The sequence below is a fragment of the Mixophyes fleayi genome, chromosome 8 (assembly GCF_038048845.1).
Source record: "Mixophyes fleayi isolate aMixFle1 chromosome 8, aMixFle1.hap1, whole genome shotgun sequence".
NCBI lineage: Eukaryota > Metazoa > Chordata > Amphibia > Anura > Limnodynastidae > Mixophyes > Mixophyes fleayi.
Genome location: NC_134409.1, coordinates 34,552,533 through 34,568,770, shown reverse-complemented (window position 1 = coordinate 34,568,770; position 16,238 = coordinate 34,552,533).

Sequence of the window (16,238 nt, the reverse complement as noted above, 5' to 3'; positions counted from 1 at the left end):
ACTAATTTGCACCCCTTGCATTGCAACATGGATTTGTCAAGTAAACTTGAGTAAGAAAACTTACTAAATTTTTTGCTTAACTTTCCTTAATGAATCAGGCCCAATATTATTAATAGGTGACATTGACAGGTTTTTTTTTTTACCCTGTGCGCTCTTTTGGTAAGAGAAGAGTAAAATCTAGACCTGTGTTCAAAAACAGACGTATCTTTTACATCCACTCCTTGTTAAATACAGATGTGCATATGCCAGATTTATGTGTGTTTTTAAAATGTACATTTTGTTCTTTTTGCATGCCTCAATGAGTCAGACCTGCAAACTTAACATGTCAAGAAAATAATCAAAACATTTATATAATCTGGTGACAACCTGAGAGAATGCACAGAAGTGAGTTTGAGAACCTCTGATCTAGATAAACAAAATTTCAGCCTGCATTGGCATAGATTTTTACCTATTTAGATCTGTCATCTGTCATAGAAGATAAATAATATAAAGTGTGCAAAGTTAGTTGGAAATTACATAATGGTGCATAGGAGTCTCATTACATCAAGGACCGGATTGTATTAAAGATCTATTTCTATACCAATTGCTGTACCCAGTTAGATCAACCGTCATAGCTGTTGACATCTTAGTTCCTCCATGGGTGATCTCTGCTTCCTCCTAGCTGACAACAGCTGCCGCCACACATGGGGAACGTAAGTCCTGGTTCCATTTCCAGCAGCGAGCATGATATTAACGTAAGACACCAGGCTGCCCAGGGCCATCTTTTCCATTGGGCATGATGGGCAGGTGCCCAGGGGCCCCACGGACAAGGGGGCCCCATAGGCAGGGCTCTTAATTAGAATAAATAATCCTGAAAAAAAAAAACCTGCAAAATAAACCTTCAAGTAAGTACATCAATCTATCTCTATCTCTAAATATCTATATCTATATCTATATCTGTATCTCTATACATCTATATCTATATATATGTATATATATATATATATATATATATATATATATATATATATATATATATATATATATATATATATGTAGGGGCCTCGGTGCACTGCTTTGCCAGGGGGCCCATAATGTTGTTAAGATGGCCCTGAGGCTGCCCACAGCTACTACAAGATGGGAGTTAATCACAAGAGTCCATGCAGCACGGATCAAAAAGCCTTCTCCACAAGTAGGAGAGGATGGAGGTTCAGTTATTATTTATGAAAAAGGACAATTATTCTTGAGAGCAGCTAATTATATTAAGGTTTCTACAGTGACTGGTTCTTGTTGCTTGTCCCCAACTTCCAATGGCTCTCCATGTTTCACCCATGATTCACCACTGAAAGCTGCACAGAAATGTCATCCACTGAGCACTGCTTTATTTTTTCCGGCTGATAACAACACACACTTCCCCATTCAGCTGCTACAATTGTTATTCCGCTTCCTTATGTATCATGTTCTCCAAACCTCTTAGATTGTAAGCTCATATGGGCAGGACCATCTTTACATTCTGTGTCATATCATTGTATGTAATTTATGTCATGGTCCCCTCAGTGTACAATGCTGTGTAGTATGCCAGCACTTTATAAATAATAATAATAATAATAATAATATTAATAATAGCTCCCCAACTAGGGTATTCTGAAAATTGAAAATTAATCAATATCAATATATTAATCAAAATCAATCAAGAGGATGTGCCAGAATTGGATGTGCGCATCATATGATTATCACATATCTTACTTCTTTGCTGTGGTCCTGCTGCTAAGTTCACCATACATTCCCAAATGTTTACTTGGCAAACAACAGTGCTCCTTCTTTACAATGCCTCCCTTAATAATATCACCCTTACTTAAAAGCAGGTGCAATTTTTGCACAAAAATAAATTAAAATGCAATATTGCTGCTATATGTCACCCTTTTTATAATGCCACTCTCGCTATGATGCCAGTCTTGATCAGTGTTTTAAGCTGGTAATAAAAAGAGGGAGGCTATCTAATTCGAATAAGATTGGGGGGTATCGATAGATGGTGGGCATCATCTTGGATTTTTCTAGGCATCTGCTGTAGTGTGCATGGCCATTCTGTTTATGAAATAGGATCCTGCCTGATTGGTCCTTATCTTTCACAACTCCTATTTGCGTTCAGTATATATGTATAGCCCCTCTGACAGTCAGATCATGACAAAAGATTAAGGGCTATATTTACTAAACAGCGGGTTTGAAAAAGTGGAGATGTTGCCTATAGCAACCAATCAGATTCTAGCTTTCATTTATTTAGTGCATGCTACAAAATGACAGCTAGAATCTGATTGGTTGCTAAAGGCAACATCTCCACTTTTTCAAATGCGCAGTTTAGTAAATTTACCCCTAAGTCTTGTATCTGACTGCTATGCAGCAGGAGAGTCAGCGACTTGCAGCTATAATGCTGAGGTAGGTATAACAACTGATGTGCAGTGAAGACTTGTGTCAGTGCAGGAGGGTAGCGGGGAGAGTCAGTGGTCTGCGGATAGCAAGTTGTACCACTGCGGTGATGGGAAGACTTGTCCAGGTGCAGGTAGGTAGCGGGAGCGTCAGTGGTCTGCGGATAGCAAGTTGTACCACTGCGGTGATGGGAAGACTTGTCCAGGTGCAGGTAGGTAGCGGGAGCGTCAGTGGTCTGCGGATAGCAAGTTGTACCACTGCGGTGATGGGAAGACTTGTCCAGGTGCAGGTAGGTGGCGGAATAGCGGGTAGTCTGTAGCGGAAAGTATACCACTGATGAGCAAGGGAGACTTGTCCAAAGGCAGGCAAGAAGCTGAATAGCGAATAATCTGTGGCGGGTACGTTACCACTGATGAGCAGAGCAGGTTTGTCCAGGTGCAGGTATGCAGCTGAATAGCGAATAGTCTGTGGCGGGTACATTACCACTGATGAGCAGAGCAGGCTTGTTCAGGTGCAGGTATGCAGCGGAATGGCAAGCAGTCTATAGCGGGTACGTTTACCACAGAAGAGCAGATAAGGCTTGTCCAGGTGTAGGCATGCAGCGGAGTAGAGGTAGTCTGTAGCGGGCAAGTTTACCACGGATGAGCAGAGAGGACTTGTCCACAGCAAAACCGATCACACGAGCAGAACATAGGAAACACCTAGGTGTCTCAAGGAAATGGGAACCAAGAACAGGCAACGATACTAAGGACACAGGTGCCCTAAATAGTGAGTGGTGATTGAATCACCAATAGGATTAAAAGCAAGGTTTTAAGTTCAAGAGTCCTGCACATGCGCAATCCAGTCAAGATGGCAGACGGCCGTGGTTTAGGACAGGCGCCGGCAGGAATGAGAGAGAGCCACGTACCAGACCAGAGGCACTAACCATCCGGTGAGTGACAGAAAGTGAGCGTGGAAGGAGGAAAAGGTGCAGTTAGGCAGAGAAGTGAGTTGAAGGTGGCAAAAAGGCGACGTGGGTTAGAAGACTGGGTGGATATTAGAGTTTTGAAGAATGTTTGTTTGACAATTTGAAAGGGTAGTGCTGTAAAATGAAAGGATGAATTTATAGTGGAGGAAATTGGGATAATAAGATTTCCTCCAGTGGCGCTCTGCAGTGCGGGAGCGCTTTTGCAGGTAGCGGGTCTGTTAGGCCATGGCTGGGGTTTGTATTGTCAGAGACTATATGCATTAGCTGTAGCTGCATAGTCTAGGGCTGAAGTGGTTGTTTTGTTAGAGAAAGAGGTAGCCTGATTAGGACAGTACAATGCAGTCACTGGAGAAAATAGTTATTTTAGTGAAAATGAGAAATGGATTGGGTTAAGAGTACTTAGGTTTAGCTGTGTATGTGTGTATTTGGATGTGGGAGGAAGGGTTTTAGGTAAGGTGAGGCTGAAGGAAAGGAGGTAGTGGCCGGAGAGTGGGAAGGCTAAATTGGAGAAACTGGAGATGGAGCAGTATTGGGAGAAGACAAGGTCAAGTGAGTGCACAGTGGGTGGGAGATGAGGTCCATTGGAAGAGACCAAAGGAGGAAGTAAGTGAAAGACGGTTAGTGGCAGAAGAGACAGTGGGATTATCATTGGAAATGTTGAAATCACCTAGTATGAGTGTAGGCAGGTCAAAAGATAGGAAATAAGTGAGCCATGCCGCAAAGTTGTCAAGGAATTGGGAAACTGGACCTGGGGGCGATAAATGACAGCAACACAAAGGTGGAGAGGATAAAATAGATGGATAGTGTGGACTTCAAAGGAAGAGAATGAGAGGGAAGTTTCAGAAGGTATGACTTGGAAGGTGCAGCTTTGAGAGAGAAGAATGCCTACTCCACCACCTTGTCTGTTTCCAGGTCAGGGAGTGTGGCTGAGGGAGAGTCCCCCTTAGGAGAGAGCTGCAGGGGATGTAGTGTCAGAAGAGGTGCGCCAGGTTTCTGTAATGGCAAGGAGGTTCAGGGATTTAGAAAGGAATAGATCATGGATGAATGTAAGTTTGTTACAAACAGATCTGGCGTTTCATAGTGCACAGGAGAAGGGAAGAGAGGGTGGTGGAGATATGTGGATAAGGTTGGCGGGATTGGTAGTACGGGATGGATGGAAAGATTTGGGGTGCAGCGAGTTGCATAATCAGATAATAGGGATTGTGTGGGGCCCAGGGTTAGGCGAGATATCGTCGCCAGCAGTCATGAGAAGAAGCATGGTGAGAAAGAGGACATGCAAGGAGGATTTGTGGGTGTGAGGTTTATTTCTGTTTATGTAGGCTGGTGAATGTGGCGTGTGCAGGGTACAAAACAGTTCATGTGTACAGACTAACAAGGAGGGAAGTAGTGAAGGGGAAATCATAATCGGGGATGGAGGAATAAGATGATAGAGATAGAAAAGGAATTTGGAGAGAAATATGGTGACAATAAATAGGAGAGACTGTAATTTGAGTAGGTGCATGATTGAGAGATGTGAATGAATGTGTATTAGTTAAGGTAGGTAATGAGTTAGTAGAAAGGAACAATTGATCCAAATTGTGTGGGGCAATGGAAGTGGTGAAGGATACTATACCGCCCCCTGGCTGGGGTTAATTGAGTAGGCAGCTTCTGTCATTCTGACACGACGAGGTCCAGGAGGATGCTGACAGTTGAGTGCAGAGGTTGAATGTGTAGGGCGATAGAGTGGCATGTCTCAAGAATGACATCCAGTGTAGTTGAGGAACAGAGGAGATAGTGGTGTTGTCAACAGTGAGAGAGAAGTTAGAAGAGGGGAGAATCTTGATCGAGGGAAGACAATGAGTTCTGTTTTGGACATGTTGAGTTTGAGAAGGCACAATGACATCCAGGAGGAGATGGCAGAGAGACAATTTGACACCCAAAAGAGGGAAGGGGAGAGATCAGAAGATGAGATGTAGAGTTTACTGTCAACTGCATAGAACTGGTTTTACTGGAGGACAAAGGAACTGATGAGTTCACATAGGGAAAAGGTGTACAGAGATAAAAGCAGTAGGCCAAGGACAGAACTCTGTGGTACTCTTGCAGGAAGAATGGATGAGGGGAGGAGTATTATTGTGATATATGTGACCGTCCTATTGTCCCTTCACTCTAGTGTATTATTTAACATATAAATAAGAATGGGATAAGGAGTATTTTAGGGGAAATATGTGATAAATTAACAGGAGGTGGTTGCAAAGTGATCATGTTGTTTAATTTCCATTGGGATTCGCAATCATGCAGAAGCTTACATAGAATTTTTAGGGGGCCATTCTGTATTAAAGATATTCTCTATCTTAGAGAAAATCTCTTTTTGTTATGGATAGTAAATGTTATTTAAATATAAATATATTGTTAGAAAATTTTTAAGGTATGTTTCTGAAAGACTACAGAACTTGTCAAACAGCCGCCTATGAGTAAATGCACTTTGTTTTATTTCACAAATTGGAGACCCCAAATAGAGAGAATGCTAATGAATACCAAACAATGTCAAATTACTATAATAATCTCTATTATGTTTCTAGATCACAGTTTGAGTGGAATATTTAAATTGTACCATATACAGTAAATGATGAATGTTGCAATCTTTCTATAACAATGAGTAGCAATAAGGGGACTTACAGGTAGAGCTCCCTGGGACAAATACTGAAACAAGGTCTACAAAACCAATGCCCCACCCGGTGATTGTCTAGTACATGACACATGCTTCTTCTGAAACAGAACATCCACCTGAAAACAGATCCATTTCAACCTGCTTCAGTGAACGGCAGGGTGTTCTGGTCAACAGTATGAGCCATAGGAGGAGCCTTACTAGAACAATTAGTGGTGATAGGCATTATCGCAAGGGTGGCAATTCAAAGATGGTGGCATATTGTAGAAATAATAGATTTTAATGATGGCTTTCTAAATGGAAGTGTTATAAAGAGGGAGCACTGGGAAGGAGCACTGCAGTTTGGCAAGTAAATATTTATTGTGTCATGCTCTAATAACCCAGTAGGGAAGCATTGGTTCACAGAGTTGCCATAAAAATGGAATTTCCCATAGGTCCCTTCTCTTTTGGAGATGATTATTTCAATATTTATTTACGCAGAAGAGCAACTGTAAGTTGGAAAGCGCATTCCATTCAAAGCATAGGATAAGATCAGATGCCTAGTCCCTCAGAAGTAGAGTAAAATTAAGTCCTCTGACAGTAAGAAAAAAGTTGTGCTCCCATCTGAAATGTTGGGAACTTCCTCCAACCATTTAAAGTACCGTCTCCACCCTATTTCTTGTTCCACAAAACTAAATTCTGATGCAAAAGTAGACTTAATCAACACCTCGGATCTGCACCCATCATCATCTAGGCCCATAAATCCATGGTCTTGCCCATAAAACTAGGTGCATTTCTGCTCTTTGTTTCATTTTAATTAAGGAATTTGTTTTATTTTTTGGTCTAGAGATGATATGTTATAAATGTCTCAATTTACTCAGTTAAACAATAGATATCTCAGAGACATGTTATTGAACAATTATCTCTTGTAATGCTTAACAAAGTGTTCCATTATGTTTCAGGATAATTTGACCACAATTCTTTTCCTACTGTCTATTGTTAATATTTCATCTCAGTGTTTTAAGCAATATGGTGAGTTCATTGTAGAATATAAATAGAGAGATAATAATGTTATCTGAACTAACATGCTCTTGTATTTTGGGAATATTTATTGCAATAGAAGTGAACCACAGTTATCCTAAGTTCATTTTCTTAGGCTTTCTTAGTTTATATCAGCTCTGTGCCTTGCCTCCCACGTTTTCCTCTCTGCACAATTATAAAATCAGTTAAAATTTGTAAAGGCAGTGGTATTATATAAAGTGGGGCCCAGGAACATCATTACATCAAAGACTGGGTTGTTTAAAAGATCTTATAGCACCTCAGTTCAGCTGCTGGACCCAATGAGTTGAATTGCCTTTGCTGTCTACTGTGATTGCTTTTGCCAACTCAGTTCCTCCTTTGGTGATCTCTCACTGCCTCCTTGGTGACCGCAGCTGCTGCCAGACATGGGGAGATGTATGTTCAGTTGTTATAACTGGAAAAGAACAGTTAGACTATGTCAATGTTTCTACAGTGACTGGTTCTCGTTTGGTATTTTGATCTTCTGCTGTCTTTCCTCACTTCACACATGACACACCACTGGTAGCAGCACAGGTATGCCGTCCACCAAGGACTGCTTTATACTGCTGTCTTTTAAAAACAACACAGTCTTCCCTGGGATTGTTATTCTGCTTCCTTATGTATCAGATGCTGCCTAAACCTATTAGATTGTAAGTTCATTTGGGCAAGGCATATCTTTTGTTTCATGTCATTGTATATCATTTATTTATGTCATGATCACCTCAGTAGATAGGACTGCATGGTTATAAATAATAATAATAATAATAATAATAATAATAATAATAATAATAATAATAGTTAACATAAAGCTCACCTATAAATAGCAAATCTGCAGTTCCTAGGCGCTAATCAGATTAAGATAGCACAAATAACATGATGGGATTTGGAATAACTGTGTCTTCATCTGTAAATAATACATATATATGTGCAGCATAATTCCCTGGCAACATAATCTGTGAAATTTAATTTTATCCTTAGACTCTTTAATTAAAAAGTAAAAATATTAAAATGTAATAATTCTATTCATCATTTTGGACCGCATTTGAGTTTAAATGCAACTGATCAAATTGAGCCTATTTTGTACATTTGGATTAATATTATGCAGTCTTTTTTTAGTCAGGTTAATTAAAAAAAACCTGATGTAAAGCAGAAATGTAATAAGCTGACTGCAGCTTAATTGTTCTATTTTTAAATAACAGTTCTTCTTGCTCCAATAATCAGATGTTACAAAGTAGGTGGCCGATCACCCAGACTCTGTGCTTAAAAGTAAAATTTGATCAAACTAAAGAACTTCTAGTGAAATATAAAAGCGTTGGTATTCTCTGCAGCTTAACAATGAATGTGAGCCGAGTGTGGAAGGGAAACAGTAACATGCAGTATATATGTGTTCTACATTGAGCGATCGTCTTCAAGGGAACTTTGTTAATCTTGTACCTGACTGTCAAGTTGTATTTCAGAGATGTATATTATAGTCTGCAATATTACTTTGTGAAGTTGTGTGAGTATTCTTCCATAAGTTGGTCATATCTCTTTTAACCAAACAACATTGCCCAGTTGAAGGCTTTTTGTGCTTACTATAGCAATTAGAAACAGTAAACCCTATTGAAAACCATTTACATTAGAATAGTTATTTTTTCATGCATATATGTGTTTAGTTATAGCATACAGTATATTTTGCCTGACTCATAAGAACATAAAGCTATTTTAATTTCACTTGGTTACCGATAAGGTCAAGTCTGACTGCTTTTAAGGAAAATTGACAAAAACTTTGACAAAAAGGGAATAAGAATTCACATGAATTGATCATACAGGTTTAGAAATTAATTGAATTGTAGTTCAGCTCTAATTCCCAGCAATCCTGAATGTATTTTTCAAAAATTAATAAAGCCATGTTAATCTTTGAGATCTGTAAAGTTTTCTCCATGATCTTGATATCAGGTGTCAAGGTAAGGCTATGGACACTGCAATAGAAAGATGTATATTTTATGTAGACCTCACAAGATTTGGTTAGCTGAACTACTGTATGTAGACCATTAGCCAAAAATTTGAGGAGTTAGCCAAGAATGCATCCAAAGTTTGAGTTGAGACCAATTTCAATGTAAACTGATAGATATTAATTGAAAAAGAGATTCATTTTTCTAAGGCATATCGTTTATAAGTCTTCACGTAGCAATTTTTTAAGAAATAAAAAAGGGAGTAGGAAAAAATAAAAATAAATGAAATAATGGAGGGTACAGTGTTGGGCTGTCAGGGAAGTAATCATGTACAACTAAAAAATATATATTAGAACATTTCTAGGAATTTCTGTAAATTGCTTTTTAAGTGATAAAAAAAAGAGAACATATATATTGGAAGCAAAATAATATAAAAATAATTGAAGATTCTAGTTCTAATCTTTATTAATGCTAAAAAAGTAGTGGCAGCTGAAGATGCTTCCTCTAATGTTCTGCACAAGACGATAATACAGAATACTACTTACTAAATGTAGTGATATCATTTACATATCAAGCTTTCTTTACTGTTCCATATTTGAGAGATGATGGCTTAGAGAAAGTGGTATTGGTGCTGATGGTGGTTGAAGTTGACATTTTTGTTTAAGTGTTACCCTTGGAGGAAAAATACTGTGAGTAGAAGGAGAAAAACAATGTTATTTATTTTGCCATTGAGTTTATCCTTCGGGTGTAGACTGGAAAGCCCACTCTTTTGCTTGCTGCTTATTTTAGCCTATGGGCTATCGACAAATATATCCTATGGACATTTTTATACTCATTGCCTTTAAATTATACTGATGTTACTATGCTGTTATTGAAAAAAAAAAAAGAAAAATTACGTAGGTCTAACCACAACTGACGCTTTTGTAGATATTCATAAAATGACCCAATAAGCATGCTCAGAATTTATTTTATTTGATGTATACATTTCGTCACTCAGAACCCCTTTAGCATCCTCCTGCTTAATGAAACACATAGGGATGTGCCCTGGCATTCACCCTTTGTTATTCAATTCTCCATAGTAACATAAATGAAGCAGGAGTAGCTTGTGTTGTTCCTTGTCCTGGGGGTAATATTAACTATTTTTTAAATTTCACATTTGATACAAGAATTTACAATTTTCTTTCTAACTGGTACACATGTTCACACTAAAGTGGTGATTGCTGAATAGAATGATTCATTGCACTACGGAAAATTCCCAATTTCCTTAATTTTTCTGTATATAGTGTTACCAGAAGGATGGTAATATATATATATAGTATTTGTGTGTATGTGTGTGTATGTTTGTGTGTATAGAAAAAAAATAAGGAAATTTGCTTATACTCATATATGTGTGTCTGTATACATATATACATATACACCTGAGAGAGCAAGATCAGGGATTGATAAAACATCACTCAGGCATTAAATTAAAACTGTTTTCTAGCAGTTCTTCAGAGCAACCAACGTGCATGTCTTTCACAATTTTTTTAATTAATCCTTAAATAACCAATTCATCCAGCCCTAATTGCCACTGAGACATCTTGCTTAAGCATGTGTTGACATGAACTTCTGTATTGTTCACTGAAATCACTCATTACTGGAAGCAACGTACTAAAACATGTTATATTTAAGGAAACATTGAACCTTAAATGTAAATTAGTATTAAAGCCCTTTATGCAATATTCAGTTTTGTTCCCACCTTTTGCTGCAAATATGTATTTGCTTTCAGTACACAAGTGTGTTAACATATGTATATGCATCATAAAAGTATATTTATAAAGCTCCCTGCTGCATGACCTAGATGCTTAAGTTGGGTTAACATTCTAGAATGCTGTGTACATGGGCTGGCATTCTAGCGCATCAGTCAAACATGTTCAGTGTAGAAGTGTGTTCACACTTTCTCTCTAAGCAACAGAGGAGCAGGGTGTGCAGTGGAGTGGCAGCAGAATGGCCCAGCAAGAGTTAGTGTATGTGGAGTGGGGGACGCAGGGAAGCATAAGGGGGTCAATGTATAAATATGGCCATGAAGCATGAGAGAAGGCTATGGGATGGCAATGACATGAAAATGGGCAATGTATGATCATGACAACAAAGCATGAAAGGGGGTTGACCTCCAAACAAAGTTATTGATCAATATTAGTATTAATTTTTCATGAACTCAACGCTATTTGATGATAGCATTATTTTCACTACAGTGTATATGTCACATCATTATATTTATTATACGATATATGCTACTATGGACCAGATTCATTATGTCAGGCCAAGCGAATCTACTGCATTTTTTTTTAAAATACAAGTAATTCGGATGAATATGTGTTGTCCCAGCAGAACGCACAGAAAAAAAATTATTATTTTTACCTGTCAATAATAATAATAAAGTCATTAATGAAAAAAAAATTACAAAAATGGAATACATTTATCAATATGTTAGTACGTCTACATAAAATGCATTTTTTCAGTTGCTCTTGATTGCAAATACATGTTCTAGCATGCCTACGCAACCATCTTCACATTATTCGTCACTTACACCCGACCTATAGCTGGTGCTAGTGACACGACTGAAAAATATGTATCTTAGAGGTGCCCAGACCTTGAATCTGAACTTGAGCACTGCTGTATGCTGCTTTATGCTGCTGTATGCGCTCGAGTGCTGATTTGTTTGCTTGAGCTAGGCATGCCCTTACTGTACATTGACTATGTGCATGCGGTCCTTTCCCTTCCCGTTCCCCCAATGAAATTGTAGCCTGTCGATAGTGTCCTTTGCACTCGAAGATGAATTGCATACACTTACGTTCTCTGGCTTATAGTCCGTTTCATGGCATGCGCAGAGCAATTTAGCACAAAATACGGCATGTGTCGGCGATTACATTCAATATTAAATCTGGCCCTATGTGCTTATTATAATTAGAGTTCAGCAAATCAATTTGCAAAGATCGTCCTTGTTCAAACAGAATAAGTACTTTATAAAAGGTTTATGAAATTAAATCATTTGCCTTTGTTTTGTTAATTATAATGGCATGTATTGGTTAAATTGACATAGCGAATTCACTTATCCCGTCATCATTTTTGACATTTTTTTTGGGTGGGAATTAGTCTTGAAAGTTATTTTGAGAACTCAGCCATTATCTGCTGATATGTAAACCATGCCTAATTGTTTGCCACTTAAGGTACCATATATATTACAATTTAGCCATGAAAGTTGATTGAACTCTGGAGAAATGTTTAAATGTGTTGGAGCTATGCATTCAAACTTAGGCAATCAGTTTCTACAGAATTAAGAATGCGTGAGTCAAGTAATTTGTTGTGTGTGTTGTAATTGCACAGTTTTTCACTTTAATGTGCATGTTCTAGCTAGAAACACAGGAACATTATTGATAAGTGAGGGATAATATTTAGATTTTTTGTAGATCCAATTCAATTCATTTCTGATTGGATCTGATGAAAACGACAATGTTATCTTGACTTGCATCATTTATCATTTTGCCCTCTAATCATTTATTAAATGTCTACTAATGCCGCTGTACATAGTTGAGGTCTTGTGTCCACTCTCATCTTAAAGAAGGGTTTTGGAACTCTGCCATCATTACACTTGCTTTCTCAGATTCAATTCAACATATAATTAACCAGTTCTCTAACTCCATCACATAGTGTAAAACATCAGTCATTATATCTCCATCTATACATGTATTCTTTGCCAGTGTCAAATTCTGTCTTCTTAATTTCTCAAAATGTGGACTTTCAATTGCATTGTCTTGTCAATAGAGATGTTTTTGGCAACCACCTCGTATACAACTTGACTTATTTACACTAATTACATGTATACAATTTTTTTTACATGCGTGAGAAACAAGAAAAACACAATAGACAGCGCAAACCATTCAACTGCCAACTGTCAACTGACTGCTGGAACTTCTAGAATGAGTGCAAAGTGAACACTTAGAATATTGGAGTGTCTGACCTTCTAGAATGTTCTGGTAGTTCCCTATTAATTGAGGATACCCATTACCTCAAGAACTAGAGCCAATTCGAAAAAACTACTTTAATTTTTTAATTCAGCAACCCTAACTTCCGTAATATCCTTAGCTACAAAAAATAAAAATAAATTGTTGGACTGTGTTATTTACAGATTATATATTTATATACATTCCATATTTATGTACATGGGTCTTCGCAACCGCCTTTGCTGCAGGTCTCAGGCAGTCCCTTTTACCACTGTGGGTGTGCAAGTACCAGTCCCACCAGCACTGAATTTTCATGTCACCCATGGGCCCTGTTCCCTGGTGATACAGGCACCTCTGGCTCCAAACAACACCGACCTTCCGGCATCAGACAAAGGAGACCCGCCCAATCAGGACATCCCAAGTCAACCGTACTAGGTCAGATACTACACTTGACCTTAGCCAAAAGAACAAATCAAGATTGATATTTTAATCTCAAATTGGACATTAGTATGCAGATACATGGTAACTGGATGTAGATATTCATGGTTACTGCCATATATATCAGAGTTACCTTGATTGATTCACAAGGGCAGCATTATGGCCCACATCTTACTTGTAACATAAACAATAACTTAGGTAAAACAAGGTATTTGAAATCTCCATTCTTGGCCTCCGATGAATGCTCTGCCCATCAAGAAGTGCATAGTAATAGTCTTTGAACATTTTAGTATGTGTATTGGTCACCTTCATCTAATTACTTTTAAACATGTCTAACTCTATTCATTCATACCATTGTCCATCAAATGACCTCTTCCTGTTTCTGTAGTATCAGTGTCTATGATGGAAGCCCTATTATGTTTCAAATTTATTGTGTGCATAGACTTTAATATTTTTAGTATGGGTACAGGAGACCTCGTCTATCATCATAATTTATTTATATAGCAACAGCAAATTATGTAGCTCTTTACATTTGGGTATCTATTTGTCTAAATATTTACTGAAGCCTCTGTTCATCTTCTGGCATCTGATTGTAGCTGCCTCTTCACTCTCCATGATGCATACTGTTTAAATTTCCAAATTTAGTGTGTGTGTAGTGTTTCAACATTTTTATCTCTTGCACCTTACACAATTTTGTTGTTGTTTAATTTATCTAATTACATTAATTTCTTATCCTTACACCCCATACACTGCACCCCTACCTACAAGGGAGGGGTGCAATATACACTGCATTAGAGCTATAAACAAAAAGCAAAAGAGCTATAGATGAAAAATACTGCAAAATAAACTATAATCAACTGCTAAACATCATAGCACCAAAGTATATTGTCTGCATCAACTGAACTGTTATTTTCCCTCCCTTCTCCCACTCCTCTTTATCCCCACCACAGGTTGTGCCACGGCAGAAACAAAGAAACAACCAATATAATATCTCTCTGGCCCTACGCTTGGTGGCTGCAATGCCCACGTGCCCCTGGTGTAGTTGCTTTGCATAGTCCTTCTGCAGGGTGTACAGAATTATGAATTGTTGACCTCTCATAGTGGTCTGACGTCACGATCAATGATGTGAAACTATAATGGTGCACACGTGAACTCTAATGTGGCCATGCCCATAGTTTTAATGATCTGACCTAAATATGCCACAAAGTTTATTGAATCTATCTGGTCAATTAGTGCCTGTGGTTTTGTTCTGTGCAGGAGAGTATTTGACTGGAATGTTGTGATTGCTTATAGTTATTGCTAGCAAAGCTGCAAAAGGAGACCTTGGTGACTTTGAAAAAAGGGTGATTGTTGGGGAATGTTTAGCAGGAGCTTCAGTGACAAAGATATGCCAACTTAATTTTCATAAAAATGTCAAAGACGCATAGTTCAACAATTTGATAGCTATGCATTAAATCATAGTGGAAGGCAAAACTGCAGATCGATTGACTGCAAAATGTAACCTGTAGCATGATCGGCCAGCTTCATCAAGAAATGTCTAGATTGAACTCCACAGAACAGGATATCATAGTTAGGTTGCATAAATTTATCATCACATTTGGCAATGCAGTTTTGAGAGTTTAGTAGTACAAGAGCACAGATGATGGCTTACCAAGTAGTGGAGAAATGTGATATGTTCAGGTTAATCTTTCTTCACCTTTTTCTCAGCAAATGGACAAGTGCTCATGTAGGGACAACCTGAAGTACTCTACAGTCCTCAGTGCTTATTTCAAACAAAAATGGGTTAATTTTCCCTGGCTGTCACATTTCAATACAGAAAACTGGAAATTACAGCTATGGAGCTCAGAATATGATGAAAGCATAAGAAGTTTATTGAACAGGTATAAACCAGAGAATACAGGAAATGGTACGAACCAAGTATTGCAGATACTAAAAAAGGATTTCTGAGTGAAGCTGAAAACTGGTAGCAATAAGGAATACAGCTGATGCAGGTGGAATTACTGAGTGGAGAGAAATCCTGTACAGTGATGTCAACAGCAGCATGTAGAAGTCCCAGAGAATAGGAGAAGCAGGAGTGGATAACAAAAAGGAACAGCAACATAACAACAATGACCAGCACAGGTAACTAGAAGAGGCAGATATAAATAGAGAGCCACCAGGTGCATTTGATAAATTACTGCAGCAGGTTAACCCCTAGTAGTAAGAAAAAGCAAGGCACAATCGCAGCACCTCTAATGGATAAGAGGTACTGCCAGATAATACATTTAATGTAACAAGTCCAATAGAGTCCCAGAGGCAGGAGCTGCCAATCCAAAGCAGAATGTAAATGCAATGCTGCAGAATCCTGACGCTGTCATGGTGTGGATGCAGTCATTCCCTTAGAAGGCAAGGTGAGTGATAACCATTACTTAATGGTACTGTGATCATCTTCACCCCATGTTGCGGCATTTGTTTCCTGATAGAAGGAAAGTATTTTAAGATGACAATGCCCTCATGCAGATAGCACATATGGTTGCCCAATGGTTTGATGAGTATGACATTAAAGTTATCCATTTGTCATGGCTTTTTCAGTCACCAATTGAGCATTCATGTTATTTTCTGGAACAACGCCTGAGAAAGTGTTTTTCACCACTATCACACGGTCTTCAGTAGAGTGACTTTCTTGCTCACCTCCATACATGAGTAGTTATTTCCATGGCATGTACTGTACTCAGTTGGACGTATGTATGTTTTAGTAGCATAAAACATACATTTCTGTACTGTGCATGTACACCACAAACAGCATACACATTTATTCGCAAGAAAAGTTGTTTACATCTTACACTTGTGAC